This window comes from Macaca nemestrina, chromosome 6 (genome assembly GCF_043159975.1).
Source record: "Macaca nemestrina isolate mMacNem1 chromosome 6, mMacNem.hap1, whole genome shotgun sequence".
Taxonomy (NCBI): Eukaryota; Metazoa; Chordata; class Mammalia; order Primates; family Cercopithecidae; genus Macaca; species Macaca nemestrina.
The window spans coordinates 31,895,245-31,920,380 of NC_092130.1; the positions used below are offsets into that span (position 1 = coordinate 31,895,245).

A 25,136-nucleotide genomic window follows, 5' to 3' on the forward strand; every position below is an offset into this window, starting at 1 on the left:
ACACGACCCTGACATGTAGGCAAGGATCAACTTAATCACCTTTTTTGTTGTTTAATGGATAAGGAATTGTCTTCAGAGAGTGTAATTGACTTGCACAATGTTGCACAGATGGACTGAAATTGAGATTTTTACCTTTTACATCCTGTGTTATTGACCTTATATACATGTAATTAATATGGGCTGAAATCGCTAGATTTAAATAGATACAAATACTTCTTAGGAAAGTTAGTGTGCATTAAAGCCATGTAAGATACGATTTGACAAGACGTAGCATTGACTAGGCTATTCTGCTGGAAAAGAAAAAGCTAAAGAAGGCTTGGGAATCCTGTTTCTTCTTCTTTTCTTGATTGATACCAGACCTACTAGTTTTTCCCCTCTTTCCCCAGTGTGGTTCTGCACCTTAGGTTTCAGCTTGTCTTAGGCACCCACAGTTTTAGCTATCCCATTCCACCTGTCAAACCATGTATCTGTTTTTTGATTTGGAGCTCTGTTAGGACAAACAAAACCAAACCTCATCATATTCATGTACTATTCATTGTAATCTCAGCTTTCTTGTTACATTCTTCTTGTAATTGAAGACAAAAATGAATTTTTATGCTATTTGCTTCTGTCGGTTTGTTTCCTAGATTATCCTGAAGAATAAATAGGAATTACGAAAGTTTCTAGTGCAGGGCATGGTATATTTAGAAGGCATTCAGTAAGGTTTATTTCAGCACAATTGTCCTGAATTTTTAATTCAATGGAATATGATTTTCATTTTATTAGCATTCCTCCTTTTGTAAAAAGCACTGTAGTGGGGCCTGAAATGAATACTCATGAGTAAGAAAGGTTTCCTACCTCAAGTTTAGAAAATTTCACACCACAAACCATTGTAATAAATGTTAAAGATATTTTCTCACTGCTATGAGTGTTATATATAATAAGATATCAAAACTAGTTTTAACATTTTCAGGTAGAGCATGTAATATGTATCCCTTCATCTCTAGGACTTATTTGTACCTTGATGATACAGGTTTTCATTAAAAATGTCCTGAGTTAATGTTTCTCCTATACAGTGGCATCATCATGGAGTCCCTGACCACTGCAGGAAAGTTTGCCCTACACTAAATGACCTTAAACTACTGTATTTTTAAAATTTTCAATCCCCATTTTTAATTAAATTCTGAAATATCTCTTCTCATTCTTCCATGAGTTCTGGTATCAGCCCCTATTCTTCCTTGAAGTTCCTTAGGTACCTAAACAACAGATAATCCCTTTATTAGAATGATGACTAATACTCAAGAGAAGTTTTGGTTAGGGATAGTGGTTAGAGTTTGCTCAGGACTAGTTCATATGGCTATGGAGCCTGTTCAGTGCACAACTGCAGAAAGTGCTATGCATATCAAGGTTATTCTTACCACCCTTAGACTTGAGGTATATGGAAGAACTCCACTATGAATTCAAATACAGGATTTTTTTGGAGGTAAAAAGAAAAAAAACACAACTGTTGTAGCTGTTTTGACTGAGAAATTGTGTATTTAGTAGTCAGGAATGTAGGCTTTAGAACCAGAAAGACTTGGTTAAGTGTGAGTTCCTCTGCTTACTGGCAGAGAGACCATGGGCAATCACTTCAGCTCTAAGGCTCAGGTTTGTTAAAATAGACATCATTATGGTATCTACATAACAAGTCACTCCAGAATTTAGTGGCTAAAAATTTTATCTGCCGTGATTCTGTAGGCTGGGCAGTCCTAGCTTGCAGTCTCTGGCATTTACAGTCAGATGTCAAACTGGGGCTGTAGTTAATATCAGCCTCTAATAGATGTTATATTGATGGCAGTTGAGGCTGGCTGATCTCTAGATGCTCAGTTGGAGCTATTTATCAGAGTGCCTACACTTGGGCTTTCCCTCTGATTTGGGTTTCTTATACCATGGTGTTTGGGTTTTGTCAGGTAGAACTTGGAGGTAGAGGCCGGGCGCGGTGGCTCAAGCCTGTAATCCCAGCACTTTGGGAGGCCGAGACGGGCGGATCACGAGGTCAGGAGATCGAGACCATCCTGGCTAACACGGTGAAACCCCGTCTCTACTAAAAAATACAAAAAACTAGCCGGGCGAGGTGGCGGGCGCCTGTAGTCCCAGCTACTCAGGAGGCTGAGGCAGGAGAATGGCGTAAACCCGGGAGGCGGAGCTTGCAGTGAGCCGAGATCGCGCCACTGCACTCCAGCCTGGGTGACAGAGCCAGACTCCGTCTCAAAAAAAAAAAAAAAAAAAAAAAAAAAAAAGAACTTGGAGGTAGAATGGGAAAAAAGGGAGCTATTCCAAGCAAAACAGGAGGAAGCTACAAAACTTCATATGATCTAGCCTCTGCAGTCCCAGAAGTGACTTCCATCACATCTCGTTGGGCCAAAAAAGCCACTAAGACAGCCCAGATTCAAGAGAAGAATGAGTCCACCTCTTAATTGAAGGTGTAGTGAAGACTTTGTGGCCATCTGTAATTTACCACACACTGCCTCATTGTTTTTAATTTTTAGATTTTTGGATGTGTATATATTAGCACAAGCATCAAAAAGCAAGGCTTGTAGTCCCACCAGCCCAGTCTTGCATTTGTGCATGAATAATCTCATACCTTATTTTTTAAGAAAATTGTGGCAAAATATATATAACATATTTGTCATTTTAACCACTTTAAGTATACAGTTCACTGCAATTATGCACATTCACATTATTGTGTGAACATCACCACCACCCATCATCATAACTTTTCTATCTTCCCAAACTGAAACTCATTAAACAACAATCCCCCATGCTCTCCTCCCTTCAGCTCCTGGCAACCACCATTCTGCTTTTTGACTCTATGATTTCGACCACTCTAGGTACTCATATAAGTGGAATCATAACAATATTTGTCATTTTATGTCCGAATTTTTTAACTTAGCATAATATCTTCAAGGTTCATCCATGTTGTAGCATGTATTTAGAATTTAATTCCTTTTTAAGTCTGAATAATATTCCGCTGCATATATATTCCACATTTTGTTTATCAATTCATTCTTTATGTTATTTTTTTGTGTATTTTTAATTGTGATTAAAAACACATAACATAAAAGTTACCATTTTAATTATGTATTTCCATTCATTTTTAGTTTTCAGTTAATGCACAATAATTGTACATATTCATGGGATACAGAGTGATATATCAATACAGGTATACAATGTATAATGATCAAAGCAGGCTAATTAGCATATACCTTCACTGCAAACATTTATCATTTCTTTGTGTTGCAAACATTCAAAGTCCTCCCTTTTAGCTTCTTGAAAATATACAATAAACTATCGTTAACTATATTCACCCTACCATTAACAGATGAATGAATAAAGAAAATGTGGAACATATACACAGAATATGTATACAAAAGGATGAAATTCTGTCATTGGAGGCAATATGGATGAACCTGGAGGACATTATATTAAGTGAAATAATTCAGGCACAGAAAGATAAACACTGTATGTTTTCACTCTTATGTGGGAGCTGAAAAAATTTTTGAGCCCATTTTTAAGTGTACAGTTCAGTAGTATTAACCATATTCACGTTGTTCAGCAGATCTCTAGAACTTTTTCATTGCAAAACTGATACTCTATATCCATTGAACAAGAGCTCCCCATTTTCTCCTACCCTAGCCCTGGAAACCACAGTTCTACATCCTGTTTCTGAGTTTGACTGCATTAAATACCTCAAAGAAGTAGCTTCATACACTTTGTCTTTTTGTGACTGACTTATTTCACTTAGTTCGAAGTCTTCAAGGTTTTAAGGCTGAATAATATTCCGTTGCCTGTGTATATCGCATTATCTATTCATCCATCAATGGGCATTTGGGTTGCTTCCACATTTTGGTTATTGTGAATAATGCTGGAATAAACATGAGAGTGAAAATATCATATTGAGATCTTGTTTTCATCTTTTGGTATATATATACAGAAGTGGGATTGCTGAATCATACATAATTCTATTTTTAATTTTTTGAGGAGCCACCATACTCTCTTCCATAGCAGTTACACTGTTTTACATTGTCAACAGTGTATAAAGGCTCCAATTTCTCCACATCCTCACCCTCGTTTGTTTCTTGTGAGGTAATGTTTGTAATCCAGATAGAACAGTGCTTGGCAGGCAGTAAACACTCTATAAATGTTAGCTGTTATTATTTGATTGTTCAGAGACCTCTTTTCCTTCCTGCTTCTCAGTTATTTCTAGATAGTTGAAGTTATAAGGGCTGAATTCTTAGCATATGATATTTCTGAAGTTCACTTTCAAAGTGCCCTAATTTTTCCCAAGTTACATAAGAAAATTCTGTGAAAGGATGTTGTATGTAGGTGTATGCATAGAGAATTGCAATTTCAAAACCAACACATCGTGGTAGATTAAGAAAAAACAAAAGCAAAAGCCTGCATTGAAGACTTTTACACTTTCATAAGCATGAACTCTGAGTGAACATTAAGCAATATTAAACATTAAGGACATTACCGTTCATTTTTAATTTGTGCCGTACTACACAAGATCATGTTTATGTGATGAGGAAGTGAAAAGGTTAAGAGTGAAACAGGAAATTCAACAAGCTTATTTTTTTAAAATTACCCTTAAGTGTTATGGTTTGAATGTGTTCCCCAGAGTTCATGTGTTGGAAATTCATATGGTTGGGGTCTGTGTCCCCACCAAAATCTCATGTCAAATTGTAATTCTCAGTGTTGGAGGAGGGGCATGGTGGGAGGTGATTCGATCATGGGGGCAGACTTCCCCCTTGCTCTTCTTATGAAAGTGAGTGAGTTCTTATGAGATTTGGTTGTTTGAAATCATGTAGTACTTCCTCCTTCACTTGCTCTCTCCCGCAGGCCACGTGAAGATGTTCTTGCTTCCCTGTCACCTTCCACCATGATTGTAAGTTTCCTGAGGCCTCCCCAGAAGCAGAAGCCTGTACAGCCCACAGAACTATGACCTGATTAAATCTCTTTTCTTTATAAATTACCCAGTCTCAGGTATGTCTTTATGGCAGTGTGAGAATGGACTAATACAGAAACTTAATGCCTCATGCAATAGTGTTGAGAGGTGGAACTTTTAAAAGATGATTAGGTCATGAGAGCCCTCCCTCATGAATATATCAATGCTGTTATCAGAGGAGTAGGTTCCTGATAAAAGAAGGAATTTGGAGATTGGCCCTTTCTCTCTCGGGAAATGGGGAGGTATTAGTCACAGGGTACAAACTTGTTTATACAAGATTAGAGATCTAACAACACTGTAGAATGTATTTACAAAATTTGTTAAGAGAATAGATCTTATGTGTTCTACTCACACGTAACATAATGAAAAGACAGGAAGAAACTTTTGGAGGTGATGAATAGGTTTATGGCATAGATTGTGGTAATAGTTTCACAGGTATATATTTATCTTCAGACTCATCAAGTCTTATATATTAAATATATGCAATTTTTGTATGTCAATCATACTTCAATAAAGTGGTTTTTTTTTTTTTTTAGAAAAAACTTTCAATGTCTCTTTTTTGCTTAAACTGAGGCTTAAATAATGTATATATAACTTGTTTATCAGACTTCCCAGGTACAGTATGCATTGGTTTCAGCCTACCTTTTCAATCTTATTTCCCTTCACACATAACATATTTTAGCTGAGCATAGGACTCACTGCTTCCCCTCATATACCTGATGAGTCTCCAGCCCTAGGTGAGTGAACAGTTTGTTCCCCTGTAGGCAGAAGGTGGATCAACCTTATTCAGCTATTGCAAGGGAAGAAAAGTAAGTTGCTGGTGAGCTGGGCCCATCTAGGTAAGTATAATAGTGGGACGGAAACTGATGGTCCTTATGTTCCACAAGTAACTAGGAGAAAACAATTGTGCTTCTTTTATAAGTTAGTTGTATTTTGAGCCTCACATGGTTCATTCATTCATTCAGCAAGTATTTTCTGAGGGCTTGCTCTAGGGCCAGACACTGTTAGGTACAAAAGAAGAATTGTGATGAGAAGTAGATAGGTTTCTATGGGCAGTTTGGTTGAGGAGTTGGGGGACAGAAATCAAATAACCATACTAATAGACCAGTTTTTCAAAAATAAACAGATGGGGGTAGATACATAGTTAAGTTTTGTCCAATAAAGGAATTAATGAATAAATGAATACATATAATACCCTCGATTTTTCCTTTTAAGCATTTCAATGGTTTAATAAACCAAACCTTCCTAAATATTTAAATAAAACTCATAACTCTATTAAACATACAAATATGGCAAATGACAACTTCTCAAACAGCCAGTAATCTTTAGTCTTAATAAAATTCTCATCTCTTCAACTTAATATTCTAAGTTTAAGCCAATACTTGATTAAAAATTTAAAATTTCAATCATAAGACCCATCTAATTCCTTAACATGCTATAGTTTTTGAAAATATGACATTTTACATATTAATTATTCATATACTGTTTCTTAGTGCCAAATAATAATAATAGGTGTGGTTTGATCCTCATTTCTTTGCTTAAATTTGACCTTTTGGCATAGACATTTAATCATGTAAGAAAAGCTTCTATTTCCCATGTCTGGGGACCACAGTTGCATATTGATTGCGGGGAATGTTTGGCTGGCCTCCAGGATTCTCTTCTTCCCATTCCCAACCCCCGCCCAATCCCCCCCTTTTTTTTTAGCATGAGCTGTAAGGACATGAGACTGGAGTGGCTGCAGCTATTTTTCTTATCTGGTAGATAGAGTTTGTATGGGAGATGATGAAACCAGCATTTAATAAAATCCAGAGACAAGCAGAGGGCAGAGATGGAGACTGAGACTTCTGACAATACCTGAGTCCATGGATAAAGCTGTGCCTGAATTACGACCCACCCTGAATCCTCCTAATTGCATGAGTCTACACATTTCTTGCTTGACCTAAGCTGTTTCATTTAGATTTTCATCTCTCTTAACTGAAAGTATTCTGACATATTTCATAGGCCGTGTTAGCCATTGTCCTCCATTATTCCAAATCTTCAGAAAACATTTGTTCCCCTAAATAGCCTTGAAAGTCCTTGAGGAGTGAAGTAAGATAGCAGGTGTGCAGTGGCTGTGGAGTCATCTGCACCAAAGTGGGGAGTGAGGCAGCAGCATCCAAAGATGAAATGAGGTGCTGATGGAGAACTTTGCAAAATTAAAGATACAGAGCACATAGTTACCATAAGGACATAGAGGTCCTGGGATTCTCTGCAATTGGAAGGACACCAGTCTTCCTGTGGTTTGTGGAATGGAAGATCAAGTCATGTCATTTGGATATAAAAGTGTGGGCACCAGAAGGCTAAGATCTCTAGGTGACATTTTTATGCTTTCTACCAAGATAAAAAGTTTCTGCTCCTGACAATACCAAAACTTATTATAGCAAAAACAGGCAAAACAGTTTACTGCAGTAAGGACAGCAGTATAACAAGGGATTGAGCTTGGGGCAGGCCTGAGAACAATCTTAGACTCAAAGATAGTATATAGAAAGTATAGTGTTGAAGCATCTGTTGTTTGCTTGACCTGCATTTATTTCTCCTCTGGCAATAGTTCTTCAATATTCCTTTGGGGAACAATTCTTTATCCCCTTCTAGTTCATACAGTAATACCAACTTATCTCTGGCTCCTGTAGGACCTTATAATTTGCTCCATTTCAATGAGAGTTAAGCATGCTTGTAGCTATGACTGGTTCAAGAATTTTTATTCCAACTAGTGTAATAAGACTCAAACCTTTCATTAGAAGACTTCTTAGAAAAGGAAGGCGCTGTTCTACTGACGACATTATAACTGTAAGCTGCCAGGGTCTACCACTACGGATAGAGGTGGCGTGGGGTGGGGAAAGTCTGCCTGAGAATAAAAACCACACTAGAGAAAGTAGGGATGGATCCAAGAACTTGAGAAAGAAATTTCCAGCAGAAGTTTTGGAGACCCTGAATCCAGCTGTTACTAAATTCAGATTCACCTGGAGTTTTCAGGCAGAAGAGCCATAATATCTCCCATTCCCCTATTCCCCCATCCCCTGCTTTTTTTTTTCTTGTAAAATCTGGGGAGCCTGATCCTTACTGGAGGTGGTAGGTAGTAGGCAAAGGATGTTACTCTTCCAAAGTTCAATGAACTACATATGGTTTGCCCACTAGAGGGTGTAGCTCACTTTGCATTAGGAGCAAGGAATGTTCAGAGTGGTAATGCTGGGAGGCATTTACTGTCAAAGAGATCTGTTGAAATGTTGCAAGGTCTCAGCCATAGGGTTCACATTCCTGAAAGGGGCCCTGTCTCAGAAGGACTTGGAGAGTGGTCAGATGACCAAGGCATGACTACAGGCGTAGAAAATAGAGTAGGATGAAGGACTTCATCTTAAGAACCATGAAGCTATTTTTTGTCTTAAAAAGAAAAAGCCATAAAAAAGAATGAGACCTTGACATTTGCAACAGCATGAGTGGAACTGGAGGTCATTATGTTAAGTGAAATACACCAGGCACAAAAAGACAAATTATGCATGTTCTCACTCATTTGTGGTAGCTAAAAATTAAAACAATTGAAGTCATGGAGTTAGAGTGGAATGATGTTTACCAGAGGTAGTGGGGGTAGGGAAGGGGGGGATGGTTAATGGGTACAAAAATATAATTAGATAGCATGAGTAAGCTCTAGTATTGATAGCATAGCAGAGTGACTACAGTCGACAATAATTCATTGTACATCTAAAAATAACTACATAATTGGGTTGTTTGTAACACAAAGAAAGGATAAATGCTTGAGATGATGGATATCCCATTTACCCCGATGTTATTATTATGCATTGTATGACTGTATCAAAATGTCTAATGTACCTCATAAATACATATACTCACTATGTACCCACAAAAAGTAGAACTTTTTAAAAAAGGTTATGTGCAGGAATAGCAAATAGGTTTTATATTCCATGTCAAATCTGATGACAAGGCATGCCTGGATTACTATGTTGATAAAGATTTTGAGGCCACATCCAGCTCAGTGGCATGTACTATTTGATTACTGATATCTGATGTGGGCATGAGGAGAAGCAGGATGGTTAGATGTGATAGACATGTGACATCTATGGTGAGATGTTTCTCTATAGGAGCACTATCAGCATCCTGGATGGGTTAGTTTTTCCCTATGCAGGACAGTCATTGTGACAAGTAAAAATTAAGTCCCCACATACTTTAAATACCCTTTTTGGGAATGGTACTGCTCTATTAGAAAATCATTAGGTTAAGCCAAGAGTGACTTGATTGGTTTAGATTTGCCTGAGGATTTAACTAGAGCTTCTTAAATTCTTCAAGACTAAAAAATGAGGATTTTTTTTTTTTTTCTGGATCCTGAGACCAGACTGAGCTTGCTATCTGTAGGGAATAGGGACTGAGAATGGGGAGGGGAATGAAGAGTTTCTATTGAAGGGAAGAAGATACTTATGGTGACAGGAAGCCAGGTAGAACCTGACAGTAGGTGATTAATATGTCATCCCTGGTTAAGAAAAGCATAGGGGGAACCTCAGCTATGGGAAAAGGAGGTATCTTGTTAAACATCAGAGTCATTTGGAGTGCCCTCATCCTACCATTTTCATTATTGTTGGGTGTTTCTTTTGCCAGGATGTTGTCTTTATATAACAGTTCTCAGGGAGTTGCCCTCTACTCTGTACCTTTGAATCCTCTGAATAAGATCAGCCACCATTAAGTTATTTTTGGAACGAGATAACATATGACTCAATGAATAAATACATACATGAATAAAATATTTCCTACTCCTTAATTTAAGAGTTCATGACCATCTGTTTTCATTTTCTTCATGCCCCTGTGAATTCCTGTGGAGAAGGGAGGAAAGGGGCAACAGGAATGATATTATTGCTGCCTTCAAGTTTTGCCTTTGTCATACTCTTCCAGCCAAAGACCACCAGGAACACACCTATAGTTGAACAAATTGGGCTTATGATTCATTGCAGCTTATAAGAACACACACCCCTGGGAGCCATAAGGCATGTCAGTAAGAGGGTATTAGAAAGGTCTTATTGTAGGATTTGAGATGTTAGGTTAATTCGGCAAAAGATTTAAGGAAAAGAGGCTTTGCTTTGGTTTGAATGCCCTGAGAAAGTGGGAGTAATTATTTAGAAGGAAGGAAGAGTAGCTTAAGGCTAAAGTTGTAATTGGTGAAGAAGCAGCAGTCACATTAGTCTAGATAAGTTGATATTTGGTATTTTGTGACTTTGATAATGTTCATGTTTTGCCTGTGTTTAGACATGATTTTTAAGTGGTATTATCTTAGTCTTGATTTCTCATAGTCACAGAGTAGCTTTGTCAGATGTAAACATTCTGTGAAATTGTTTATCTCAAATGGAGAACATGAAGGCCCAGATGTAAGTAGGAGGCCAACCTGTTACAATGCTAAGGCAAGCTTCTGCATGCCATGGGTTGTTTTACTCCTTTTCACATTTTGTCATATTGTTTAATAATCTTTTGTTTTATTGCTCCCTCACTGGACTGTAAAGTGCATGAGTGCACAAACCTGTTTTGATGACCACTGAAGACTAAGTCTAGCCAAGTCTCCCAATCTCATATGTACTTAAAGAGTATTTACTGAGTAAATGACAGAATTGTCCAATTAGCTGATTAGACTGTGAATTGCCCAATGTCAGGGGTTACTTCCTATTCAACTCTGTATTTCTGGAACCAAACAGTTCTGATATATGTAATTAAATATATCTCAAGTCAAAGAGGAACTCTCTGTAAAATAAGATTTATTGCTTTTCTTTGAAAAATAAGGTAATATAATGAATTCTACTTTATGAATGAGAGATGATGCTTGATTCAAATGGTTTCATTCATGAAAAACAGAAAAATCACTTCATATTCAAGATGCAGGGGCCTTTCTGCATTTTCCATGGTATTGAATGTTGAGAGTAAGATTGAAAGCTCTAAGAGAAATTGATATAAATATTTAGAAACCATTAATATGAAATATAATCTTTCTTGTCCAGCCTAGTTGCATATTATAATCTCTATATTATACAATAATTTTTTGAAAGGGGAGAGAATGAGCTCAAGAGGCGGAGGTTGCAGTGAGCCAAGATCACGCCAGTGAACTCCAGCCTGAGTAACAGAGTGAGGATAGATAGATAGATAGCTAGCTAGCTAGCTATGGAGAGAGAACTTGATTTGTAAACTCCTGGCTTACAAATAGCCCATAGCTACAAAGATTTGCCTCTCCCCTCATTATGCACTTTCACCCTGGAGACGCTTCTGATTTGTAATCATGGCAAAACATTATTAGAGCTTTTAACAAATGTGTAAACCTGTATGTTAAAAAGTAGAGGATGAGGAAATCAATGAATTGATAAGGTACCTTGGGAAAATCTTTTCTCTTCTCTGAATCGGAACTACCTTGTTGATAAAATGACTATAATGATGGTTACCTACTGAGATAAGCTCTTTTGAGCCTATCTGGATATAGGCTTTTGAGCCTATTTGGATATGCTGTATGAACTTCAAGAATACTTATTATTGAGACAAAGACCATAATACAGGAAGCATACTCATTATTGAGGCAAAGACCATAATGGTTAAGAACAGGATAAACTCAGGAGTGTGGAAAACAAAAATGAAAAATATCTGTCTTCTTCAGCAGAAATGTAGTAACAATACCAATCAAAATACTAAATTTTATACTAAGTTATAGTCAGTGAAATTTTGCGTGCATATTTCATGCAAAAGTGGCCTATTTTTTTTTAAACATGGTCTCACTGTCAGCTGGAGTGCAATGGCGCAATCTCGGCCCACTGCAACCTCTGCCTCTCAGGTTCAAGCAATTCTCCTGCCCCAGCCTCCCAAGTAGCTGGGATTACAGGCACCTGCCACCACGCCTGGCTTTTTTTTTTTTTTTTTTTTTTGTATTTTTATTAGAGACGGGGTTCCATCCTGTTGGCCAGGCTGATCTCGAACTCCTGGCCTCAAGTGATCCTCTCAAAAAGTGGCCCATTTAAAGAAAATTTAACAATAGCCCCATAGGAACTACTGTGAAGTGGTAAGGAATATTATTCATCTTCCATAAGTGCTTCCTATTTGACATTAGGCAAGGCAGTCAACTTTGGAGTACTTGTTTTGAATACTGAATGAGATAATTTATATATGGTGCCAAGGACAGTGCTTGGTATGTAATAAGCACTAAATTGAAATCAGGCCTATTTATAGGTTTTCAAAAGATCCCTCATTATTTATTCTCTTAAATATTTTATGTTTCTGAGTATATACAATAAATACTTTTTTTTAAAGTTTAATCATACTATATGCATCATTTGATATATTTTGCAAACTTAATGTTAGGTCATGATTATTTTTTGAAAAGTTAATAGGTGATGTCTAGTGAGGTTTTTAAAAAAATCATATAGAGCTAAAAAAGGATGAGCCTGTAGGCAAAAAGCCAGAGAGCTTTGGTGTACTAAAGTGGATCAACCTTTGACTTCTCCAATGCAGAAACACAGTACCAGGTAGAACCCGAGCTGGGGCTTGAAGGATGGAGGGAGGCACATGTACAGTTAGTGTAAAGATATGCTTGTCACCCTCACTTTATTATGAACATGACCTGGCCACACATTTGGAATGCCTTGATAAACTTAGAAGAAAGCAACTTCAGGCTAACAGAGATAAGTATAAAAGTGGAGGAGCCAGATTATTCTTATGCATAAACTCCCTCTGAAATAGTGGGCATGGGAAGCAAAATAGATTTCTCAACTGACCTGGAATAAGAAGAAGCTGAGCAGTAGGGTGGAGGTGTAGTAAACATCAGAGAATCATGGATAAGGATATTTAAGTGGCAGCACAACAATGGAAAAAGAAGATCTTATGTGAGAAAACTGTACTTCCCTCAAGTTCCACTATTGTGTCTGGAGATGCTAAGAACTAGTTGGAAAATGGAAACTTTGGAAAATATTGGCTCATGCAAATAAAGTTAGCGGGCATTAGAACATTGATATTTGTAGCATTACCATAGACAGTGACACAATTTCATTTACTAACTCTTTTCCAGAAAGTATTAATTATAGATGCACTATAATTATGGATTATATTATTAGAAACTAATTATATATTATTAGATTTTTTTTTTTGTATTTTACCCTTAGAACTATTGTGCAGAACATATCTATACATTATTCTTTGGCAATACCTTTAATACTTTTTGAGGATAGTACCCAGAATAGCTAAACAATCTGCAAATGAGCAAAGTTGAAGAATGCATACTTCTTGACTTCAAAGCTTACTATGAAAATCTAAATAATCAAGAGAGTGTGGTATTGGCACAAAGATAGACATATAGACCAACAGAACAAAATTGAAAGTTCAAAAATAAATCCTTATATTTATGGTCAGTTGATTTTCAGTGAGGGTTATAAAACAATTAAATGAGGAAAGATAAATATTTTCAACAAACAGTGCTGGGATAACTGTGTATCTACATACCAAACAATACAGCTGAATTCCCTGCCTCACACCATATACAAATCTAACTCAATATGAGTCAAAGACCTGAATGTAACAGTTAAAATTTAAAACGTTTAGAAGAAAACAGAGATCTTTGTGATCTTGGATTAAGCAATGTTTTCTTAGATATGATGCCAAAAACACAAGCAGCAATAGATAAATTGTACTTTATGAAATTAAAATCTCCTGCACTTCAAAGGACACTATTAATAAAGTGAAAAGAAAACCCACATAATGAGAGAAAATATCTGTAAATCAACATCCATTAAGGAGCTAGTATCCAGAATATATAAAAATCTCTTACAGCTCAACAGTAAAAAGGTAAATAATCTGAGTAAAAAGTGAGCAAAGGATTTGAATAGACATTTCTTAAAAGAAGATACACAAATGGCTAATAAGCCTATGAAAATATATATAACATTAAATCTTTTGGGAAATGAAAATCATAACCATGGTTTTCATGATTATGATACCACCTCACACCTATTAGGATGGTTATCATTAAAAAGATGAGCAATAACACGTGTTGGTAAAGATGTGGAGAAATTAGAACTCTCATACTTTTACTGGGATTGTAAAATTCTGCAGCTGATTGAAAAACAGTTTGGTTGTTCCTCAGTTGAAGTTATCATATGCCTCAGCAATTTAACTCACAGGTTTATACCCAAGATAAATAAAAGCATATGTTCACACAAAACCTAGTAAATGAATGTTCATAGCAACTTTATTCATGCTAGCCCAAAGTGGAAGCAACCCCATGTCCATTAATGGATGAATGGATAAATGAAATGTGATATATCTATACAATGAAATATTCAGCCATAAAAAGGCACAGATAACTCATGCATCCTACAACATGGATGAATTTTGAAAATCTATACCAAGTGAAGGAAGACAAAAAAGGCCACATGTTATATTATTCCATTTATATGAATTGTCCATAATAGGCAAATCTATAAAGACAAAAAGTAGACTAGTGATTTCCAGGTACTGGGGTGGGGGAGATGACAGAGGGGTAGAGATTTCTTTTTAATGAAAATTTTTCTGAAATTAAACAGCAGTGATAGTTGTACAACTCTCTTGTATATATTAAGGACCACTGAGTTGTATAGTTTAAGAGAGTACATTTATTATTTATCCTATTAAAATTTAAATCCTAAGAATACATTTTTAGCACTGAGAAGTTATTTTTTATTTCCCTGAATCCTTGGGATTGCAGAGAAGGGTAAGACAGTAGATTTGGAGAAAGGATGAAATGTGGTTAGCTAATAATACATTTGGGAGAAGTAGCAGCAATCATCCATGCAGTTTCTGTTCCCTCTATGGAATCGCTATGTATGCCATAGAATTATGACCACAACATGAAGGCCTATCAGATGAGGTTTTGATATCATTTGGAAGACACTGCTATACTGGCTAAAGCTGACTATGGTATAGGTTATGTGATCTGAGTGAGTTGGGAAATGTGGAAAGAGCACTAGGGGCTGGGTACAAACGTGTGTTTATGATAGAGTGATCAACCATTCTGGTTTGTCTGTGACTGTCTTATTTTAGTATGCAAAGTCTCATGTCCCAGGAAAACCCTTAGTCCGGGAAAACTGAAATTGTTGGTTCCCTAGTTAGTAGCAATAAAGGTCACTCATCTGTTATTTACTAAGGGCTTGCTATGTGACCGGGATTATGCTAAGCTCTCTTGATGCATTATCTTTTTCAATCCTCATAGCCAGCTTCTGAGATAATGACTGAGGTTATGTTTTCTGCCCTAAGTCACATAAGTTTAAGCAGAAGAGCTGAGGTCCCAATCTAGTTCTATAGGATCAGAATCTTCATTCTTAAACACACATTCCATTCAGAGAGTTTGAGCCAAAATAAGTAGTGAATTTTTCTTAAAAAAATTACCTCTAAAGGGTGATTTAGGTTTGCAAATGTGTTTTATATCCACTATCGCATTCATTCTGCCCAAGAACCCTTTGAGTTATTCATTCATTCAAAATGTACTTATTAAGGTCTTACTTGGTGCAGATACTGTGTTAAGTGCTAGGAATTAATCAGAAACCTGCCTTTTGACTTCATGGAGCTTATGTTGGGTGATAGACCAAAAATAAAGAAACAAAATTAAAATATATGGTCATTATGACAAGTATTACAAAGGAAATATGAATAGATTAACATAAAAATATCAGAAGTGAATATATTTTAGATAGAATGGTCAGGAAATCCATCTGTGGGAAGATATATTTAGACTGAAACCCAAATAATGAAGAAGAATTAGTCCTGTGAAGAGCATGGGAAAACATTGTTGTAGGAGGAGAGAGATTGCCCAAAGTTTCTGAAGCAGGAAAGAGCTTTGTAGGTTTGAAAATATCGAAAAAGAAGAGTTAATGTGGATGGAACATATGTAGCAAGTGAAGCACTAAATATCATTCCAGATTTATAGATGAGAACTTGAGGTTTGGAAGCGTTATGAGACTTCCAAATATCACTCAAACACAGGAACAGGATTCAACCCAAGGGCTTCTGACCTCGAGTGCTGAAACCTATTACTTTAGTCTTATCTTGAAAAAAGTAATGTTTCTTAACAGCTATGATTTACATTTTAGGAAAAGAACTTTTTTTTTTCATGGAATCCCATATTGAAATTATTGTTTAAAATAGATAAAGGGAGGCTTCTAAAGTGGGAGATGAAATTTGAAGTCCCATTTATTTACTCCCTGTCCCCCTATTCCCTCAGGGTCGGACAGTGGAACTGAGATTTCAATGACTTTCTTTTTTTTCTTTTTAGTTTACAAAATCACATTTTGAGGAATTCACAAACCTTTTGCAAAACAGTAAATAGTTGATTGCAGTCAGTTACATATTAAATTCTCAAAAGAGGGTTCTGTTTTCGGTTTCATGTTTTCATTTACATATTAACGAAACAGTACACTCAGGAATTAGGATAAATAATGTTATTAGAAGCACATAATGGGCTGACTCTTATGGAGCATATGTGTTTCTGTTGTGTAAACTTCTTTTGATAATGACTGCACTGAAGGACCTAAAACAAAACTCACAAGTCAAACTTTGTATCCTGCAATTATCTCTTAATGGCTTCTAATGTAAGTGTTCTGGTGTTCTACTTTATGTAGAGAGGAGATAATGATAAATTATCTTTCAAACCTCAAACATCAAAACCATATTTTCTTAAATTCAGCAGCCAGAGCCTTTGAGGTTGCTGGAGTTTCTTTTTTTTTTTTTTTTTTTTTTTTTTTTGAGACAGAGTCTCGCTCTGTCGCCCAGGCTGGAGTGCAGTGGCGCAATCTCGGCTCACTGCAAGCTCCGCCTCCCGGGTTCACGCCATTCTCCTGCCTCAGCCTCCTGAGTAGCTGGGACTACAGGCGCCCGCCACCGCGCCCGGCTAATCTTTTTTGTATTTTTAGTAGAAACGGGGTTTCACCGTGGTCTCGATCTCCTGACCTCGTGATCCGCCCGCCTCGGCCTCCCAAAGTGCTGGGATTACAGGCGTGAGCCACCGCGCCCGGCCGAGGTTGCTGGAGTTTCTATCTTGCGGGGCAACCTAGTCTATACAGCCAGATCCTTGGTTGTGTAATGCATATCTGTAATTTGTTAGAAAAATAAAAAGAAACCATTCTGAGAAATGAGAAAAATGACTATAACTACTGTCTGGGAATTACTGTAAGCACTGTCCAGGTTCCTCTGGAATCATTTTGGTTCATCAAATTCCCCCTTTTAATTGTGGTGCCTGGAAAAGGATGCGTTTTGTGGTCCCACTCTAGCATCGAGTGTACTTTAGTCCTCTGGGGATTAGGATTCTGGAATAATAAGAAGCTAGCAGGTTTATGTTTTCCTAAATCTTCCCATTTTATTTTCCTTTGTTTCAGTATCACCAGAGTTGGAGGACCTTGAATATTAAAATGATTTTTCTATGGATGGGAGGAGGCTTGGAAAGTTTGTAATTATTATATAACGAGATTAGGAATGAGCTGCCACAGTCTCCTACTCCAGTGATTCAGATTACAGTGTGTCCGTTTATCCAGTATATCAGGCTATAAGACTTCACTGCCTCTCATCACAGCAGTGTTTCCTGAACTTCAGTAACTTGGTTTGTGATTCCTTTCAAATTCATGTGTCATTTTTCTTTACAAATATTTTGCTTTAAATTGGCTCACTTTTTAAATTTACCTACCAATCTTAGATTTGTCCTAAATGTGAATGTCCATGATATCTTGGGTTTGAAGTTGTAAATGTATTTTTTCTAACAGATGAAAGAACAGCTGTAATTTTTTTTTTTTTTTTTTTTTTTTTTTTTTTTTTTTGAGACGGAGTCTCACGCTGTTGCCCAGGCTGGAGTGCAGTGGCGCGATCTCGGCTCACTGCAAGCTCCGCCTCCTGGGTTCACGCCATTCTCCTGCCTCAGCCTCCTGAGTAGCTGGGACTACAGGCGCCCGCCACCGCGCCCGGCTAATTTTTTGTATTTTTAGTAGAGACGGGGTTTCACTGTGGTCTCGACCTCCTGACCTTGTGATACGCCCACCTCGGCCTCCCAAAGTGCTGGGATTACAGGCTTGAGCCACCGCGCCCGGCCGAACAGCTGTAATTATTGAAATGAAAGTGATTCATTGGCATATTAACTAAAATTATTATTAATGCTATCAGAAGGTACTCAACTCACTCTTTGGAGAAACAGTGTATGTCTCTTATCTCCTCTTTCAGTGATTTAACCTACATGATATAGACTTGGAAAGATTTTACCAAAGACTAGATGCTTTACTGGGCTTTTAAGAGATGCAGATGACCTTTAAAATTGAATATGTATATGGAAAGAAGGATGTTTAATTAGAGGGAGTTGTATGCACCAAGACACAAAACTAGAATAGCATGAACTCCAAAATAGTTTAACTATTAAGGAAGTTATACTTTTAGGTAGAAAGAGGCTGGATTAAGTTGGGGGGTATTGTAAAACATGCAAAAAATGTATCCTGAGAATACTTAGAGTCATTGTTTTAAATAAGAAGTCTCAATCAGATTTGCATTTTAGAAAGTCCATTCTCAAGGTTATAGAGATTAGAGCAGGGGTTAGCAAACTATTTCTGTTAAGAGCCAGGTAGTAAATGTTTTATAATTTTTAGGTCATTTGGCCTCTATGGCAACAACCCAACTCTGTACCAGCTTGAAAATGGCCATAGATAATATATAAACAAAGTGTGCCCGTGTTCCAAGAAAACTCTATTTTCAAAAACAGGTGGCTATAATTTGCCAACTCCTGAATCAGACTAAATGCAAGGAAACCACCAGATGGTATCTAGAAGCACTAGATGCATATCACAACAATATGGGCAAGTAACGAGGAGGACTTAACCTAGGCAAAAGTATTGAAGTTAGAAAGAGGAAATAAAATACATTAAAAAACAAAAATTAGGAGCTTGAATTGCCAGTGGTATCTAAGGGAATGCAGGAGCAGTAAGAGTCAGAGGTGAGTCCTGATTTTCTCAGGACCTGTTTTGACAGAGGTATTTAAATTGAACCATATGAAATTGCCATTATGTAGACTCAAAACAGTCAGATATTGGCAGTTTTATATGTTCAACCTTATAGAAATTCTGTAAGACTAAGATTAGAAAAATTATTCTTGGGCAGAAAGTGGAAAACTTACCTTAAAAGGACTGTCACCAAAAATATCTGAAATAAAAATGCCTAGAATAAAATATTAAATAAAATAATGCAGTGTTGAAATGTGTATAGCTAGCTAGCCCATTAAGTAATCACAGATAAATTAATAACCATGAAAGTCATGAAAAAATAAGTGGCTTCTTCACACAAACGGTTTATCTGGCCATGTCTTCTGGTTCCCAAACACTATTTCCTTCTTCTTCTTAATGTCCTACTGGGACATCTAATGTCTTACCTGGGAATTCAAACTTATCCTGTTCCTAGGTTTAATGTTGACCTTAGGCGGGGGATATTTAAACTCAAGCATCATCCTCTGAGGCTCAGCAGTACCATCCATTGCTGAGCTGTTCAAACATCATGTAGTCTTATTTTAGAGAAAGGTTTCATTCTTCATAGTCATCTTGGTCATTTACTGACAGAAATCTTAGATACCTGCGTTTGTTTTCAGATTATTGCATCTCGAATGTACCCTTTTTCTAAATTCAACTGGCATACAAGGAAGCCTCTTTTGCTGGGGACCTCTGTGTCAAATCCATTTATCCAAACTATTGACACTGTATTTCACCTTCATATTTTATGTTTTACTTGAGAGCCTTGACTTCTTTCAGCTACTGCAGCTGAGCTTTCTCCTTGCCTCCTCATTCTACCTGCACCATTCAGCTAGCAGATTCAGTCTTACATGGGCTTACCTTATTGGTGCCATTTTGTTGGAGTTAATTAGAAAAAGTTGAGTCCTCTCTTGGAATTTGATAACATCTGGTGGTGTCCTAATAGTACGCCCTGTAAAAAACTGACACTGCTTTGCATAGAATGCATTTCTGTGTACAGGCTAACATAACAAAATACCAGTGTGTGTGAAGAGTATGATGGGAAATAATTAGGAAAAAGAGGGAGCAGAGCCAAAATTGATTATGAATTCAGAAGTCCAAATTATTAGTCAGATATTGAGTACAACTTTCATAGATCATTCCTTAAAATATTTAAATTCTGAAGCTATCTTTGGCAGAATTCTTGGAATATTAAAAACTGGATTAAACCACTGATAGTTACTCTATTTAAGATAGATACTTTTTCATCTCTGAGGAAAGTCTCAAAGTTTCAAAAATTACAACATCTAGAAAGAAGTTATTGTGAGCTTGTTACTTCCCCTGGAATATCAAATGTTTATTCTTTCCCCAAGTTTCTTTAACAAATGCTTACATGAAAAATAGCCAGTAGCCGAGATAACCAGGAAGAATGTTTCCATCTTTTCCATAAGGAACAAAGTGATTCATACACCTGAGTATTTTCAGTCCAGAGTTTTCTAGCAAATTCCTAAAGGCTGAGTTCTCTTGCTGAATCAAAGACTATGGTTCTATTGTGAGAACCTCAGACCCCATTATGAAGTCACTTGGCAAGTGATCTATTTACATGTGGCACTTAGGGCAAAGTCACCAGTTGACTTAGTCTGCTCTGTGTTGCTATAACTGAATACCTGAGGTTGGGTTTATAAGTTTATAAAGAAAGAGGTTTATTTAGCTGGCAGTTCTACAGGTTGGCAAGTTTAAGAGGCATGTGCTGGCATCTGCTCGACTGCTGGTGAGAACCTCAGTCTGTTCACTCATGGTGGAAAATGGAAGGAGAGTGAACTTGTGCAAAGGGATTACATGTTGAAGGAGAGAGCAAATGAGAGAAGTTGAGGAAGTCAGACTTCTAAATAACTAGCTTGAGGGAACTAATCCATTCCCAGGATATCTAGAATTCATCCATTTCTGAGGGAGGGCATTCATCTATTAATAAGGTATCTGCTCTAATGACCCAAACATTTCCCATTAGGCCATACCTCCCAATACCACCACAAAGGGGGTCAAATTTGAACATGAATTTTGGTGGGAACAAATCACATCAATACCATAGCATCAGGCCATCAAAGACCAAGAAGGCTTCCAGGGGAAAATATTTCATCCTTAACAGGCTGTAGAGCTGTGGTATGACAGCATGATTTAACATTGTTTTGTTTGATGGAAGTGCATTCTGCTTTTTCTTGCAAGAAACAAATGTGAAAAAGATTAACTTAGTATGAGTAATTCTGGGGAAGGTTTTCAAAATTTACATGTTTGCCTTCTAATTCTGCTCTAGCAATCTCAAGATTCTTATTTGGTAGATCCAGAGAATGACTCAGACTGCGTATATATATGTATAGTCCTCCCTCAGTATCTGTAGGGAATTGGTTCTAGTACCCTGTAAATAACCAAAATCTGTGGATGCTCAAGTCTTTATATAAAGTGGGATAGTATTTGCATATAACCTTCACACATCCTCCTGTATATTTTAAATCATCTCTACAAGGTAGATTTGAACTTCATGGGTCCACTTATATGCAGGGTTTTTTTCCCAACAAATACAGTCAGCTCTCCATTTCTACAGATTCCACATCTGCAGTCAAACTTCAGCTGAAAGTATAGTATACAAGTCCTACTTGATATATACAGGTTCCACAGGACCAACTGTGAAACTTGAGTTTGAGCAGATTTTGGTATATACAGGTGTCCTTGAATCCCGAAGAATAATGAGGGATGACTGTACTTATACATAATACAATGTAAATGCTGTGTAAGTATTTGTCATGTTGAATTTTTATTTGTACTTTTTCAATTGTTGTATTGTTGTTTTTGTGGTCTTCTAAAATAATATTTGGTGTACAGTTAGTTGAACCCTGGGATCTGGAGGACTGCTTGTGTGTGTGTGTGTGTGTGTGTGTGTATGTATATGTCTATACATATACACATATATATCTATATATACATACACACACACACACATATATATGTATGTATGTATGTATTTGAATTGAGTAAGGAGATTCTGATTCACCTCTAATAAAGAAATGACAGATTAGGGGACCACAATTTTACACTAAAGAGCTAATTTTCTAGATCTTTTTCTCCCTTATTCCCTAAAGGCATTTGTTCTGTCAGAGCAAACTCTTTTTCCCTTGTTATCGTACTCATTCCTACCTCCCTAGATGTAGCACCTACTATCTTGTATTTAACATAAAACATATTAAATAAATAAAAAGAGTATCCATGGAAACTCAAGGCCATTATGTACAATTTTTGGTGTAATACCTGGCCTAACAAGGCAAGGACCTGGAGATCTTATAAAATCAGTGATTCTTTTTGTTGTTGTTGTTTTAAGTTCTAGGGTACATGTGCACAACATGCAGATTTGTTACATATGTATATATGTGCTATGGTGGTGTGCTGCACCCATTAACGCGTCAGCACCCATCAACTCATCATATACATCAGGTATAACTCCCAATGCCATCCCTCCCCCCTCCCCACTTCCCACAATAGGCCCCAGTGTGTGATGTTCCCCTTCCCGTGTCCAAGTGATCTCGTTCAGTTCCCACCTATGAGTGAGAACATGCGGTGTTTGGTTTTCTGTTCTTGCAAGTTTGCTGAGAATGATGGTTTCCAGCTGCATCCATGTCCCTACTAAGGACACGAACTCATCCTTTTTTTATGGCTGCATAGTATTCCACAGTGTATATGTGCCACATTTTCTTAATCCAGTCTGTCACTGATGGACATTTGGGTTGATTCCAAGTCTTTGCTATTGTGAATAGTGCCACAATAAACATACGTGTGCATGTGTCTTTATAGCAGCATGGAAAATCAGTGATTCTATACTGAAGATTGTGTTGTGACCAGATGCTGTGGGGCTTAGTTCATATTGTTACCAAATCAAAGACACGAGAAAATGAGGTCTAACTCTTAAGGAAGTAAGTCTTAAAAAAATGAATGATTTTCAGATTTCCTAGGGATACCAGGTTCCTCTCAAAGTGCTGGTGTAACTGCACCAGACCAATTTGGCTCAGCTTTTATGTAACAAAGTTGTGAGCTGTTTTTCAGTTGCTATGAATCCCCAGGTTGAAGTGAGCATGTCCATATGAACCAAGGGTGCAACCACAAGCAGAACCTAAGTGCTTGGACTGAGGAGTGGGAATTGAATTAAAAAGTGAACACTGCATGGTAGGATCCAGGATCCATCAGATCATTGCCTACTGGCATCACCTCATTGCAAGGTGTAATCAGATCACACCTCATTACCCTATACTTATAAAACTCAACCCAGCCCCCAGCTTGGTGAGACAGATTTGATCATTTTTCTTCTCTCCTCTTGCCAGTTAAGTCGCAATAAACCTTTCTTGCTGCGAAATCCTGGCACTTTGGTGTTTGGCTTTCTGTTGCACATGGGCAAAGGGACCCAGTTTGGTTCATTAATAGGAGAGTTTGAATAACAAAAATGAAATATCTTAGAACAGAAAAGTACTCTATAGAGCAATGGAGTAAAAAGAAAGATTGAGCCAAAAGGCCTGGGCTCTCTTTCTGTGTCTGTCAGTACTTAGTAGAATGTTAAATTCTGCCTCATTTTGGGGCATGTTTTCTTACCTGTGAAATAAATAGCTATCCCAAAGGATCCTAAGGGTTTTTTAAAAAAATTCTAAGGCATAATGTCTAGACCAGTTAGGAAAATGCTCTCCTGTCAAACCAAATTTGGGGTGAGTTCCAAATGCTACACTTGGAGTGAAGCTCTAGGGAGATCAAGATGTTGATGGATCTGGATACCAAGTCTCATGAATGGATAAAAGAACTGGGATAATTTACTATGGAGAGGTAAAGATTTAGGAAGACATGAGGTGTCTTTCAGCTCCTTTGGGCCTTCAAGTAGAATAAAAAGCTCATTTTTGGTCTCCAGACACAGATTAGGACAAATAGCTAACATTTACATTATTTCTCATAAAAACTCTGTTAGTAGGTACTATTAATATAAGTATCTCCAATACGCAGATGAGAAGATTGAGGCAAAAATGGTTAAATTGTTCCCTCAAGGCCACAGTGATAACGAGTGTTACCGGTGGAATTCAAACCTAGGAAATCTGACTCCAGAGCTTGCCAACTTTACTATATTATTTAGCATTTTGGTTCAACATAAAGAGTTTGTTGAATATAAGGACTATTCTATTTATCATTGCATCTTGGGCTCTTAGCCCAATGCCTGACACATTATATGGGTTAAAAGATTAAGTGAATAAGCAATTGTCTCAAACTCCTGGCCTCAAGCAATCCTCCCACCTACCCTTTCAAGTAGCTGAGATTATAGGCGCAAGCCACGGTGTCTTGAAGGAACGATTTTCTGAACACTCAAGATGCCTAACAATGAAAACAAGCTGCCTTATGGAGGCCTTAATACCTCGTCTTCAGGGCTGTTGAGACAGAAGGAAAAGGTGAATGATGATCTCTCAAACATGGGGAATGAGATTTCTTTATGAGTGAGAAGTTGAAGGAGAAGATGTTTACATAGTCTTTTTTTAGACGCTGTGATTCTGTGATTCAATGATTTCTCAATAGTCATAGAAATGAATTTCCAAAATTCCACTGAAAAGTATACTCACCCATCTGTGAGATGACAGTATCTCTAAACTTTGTGGACAGAAGGTATTTAAGGGACTGCTGTTGCCTTGGGAAGAGTAATGACAATGGTGGAAGGGAGATATACACTGAAGACAGAGGCAGAGGCAAAGGCAAAGGCAAAGACAAAGGGACAGGAGTCAAGTGCTACTCTCTTGCGTTGAGGTGACCAAGGTGGTAAGGTGGATTCAAAAGAGATGACCTGGTAATGTCAGCCAAATCCCTATACTCACATTATATTCAAGCAAGATATTTCATGTTGATTATTAAATTACCTTTTAGTAATTCAAGGTGGTAAAACACATGCTAGAAATACTGTGTCTCTCAGTATCCATGGGGAATTGGCTCCAGGATTCCCCACAGATACCAAAATCACAGATTACCAAGTCCCTTATATAAAATGGTATAATATTTGCATATAATCTATACACATCTTCCCATATACTTTAAAACATCTCTAGATTACTTATAATACCTAATACATTGTAAATGCAATGTAAATATTATACTATATTGTTGAA

The 25,136-nt window shown here is 37.2% G+C and overlaps 1 protein-coding gene and 1 long non-coding RNA gene across 3 annotated transcripts in view; one reads left to right on the top strand and one right to left on the bottom strand.

Moving 5' to 3' along the window:
* The window catches only part of LOC105466902 (F-box protein 38), a 79,746-nt gene extending 59,263 nt beyond the window's left edge, over nucleotides 1–20,483 (bottom strand). The window contains exons 1-2 of one of the 2 annotated variants that reach the window (XM_071098243.1): nucleotides 20,360–20,483; nucleotides 3,708–3,883 (exon numbers count right to left, since the gene is read on the bottom strand). The gene's annotated coding sequence lies outside the window, so the exon portion shown is untranslated. The remainder of the gene's footprint in view (nucleotides 1–3,707; nucleotides 3,884–20,359) is intronic. The other variant, XM_011716079.3, reaches the window with a different exon arrangement.
* Nucleotides 1–25,136, top strand: part of LOC105466900 (uncharacterized) — a 101,223-nt gene that overhangs the window by 311 nt on the left and 75,776 nt on the right. The window contains exon 2 of the long non-coding RNA XR_011624587.1: nucleotides 4,861–5,004. This is a non-coding gene — a long non-coding RNA (uncharacterized lncRNA). The remainder of the gene's footprint in view (nucleotides 1–4,860; nucleotides 5,005–25,136) is intronic.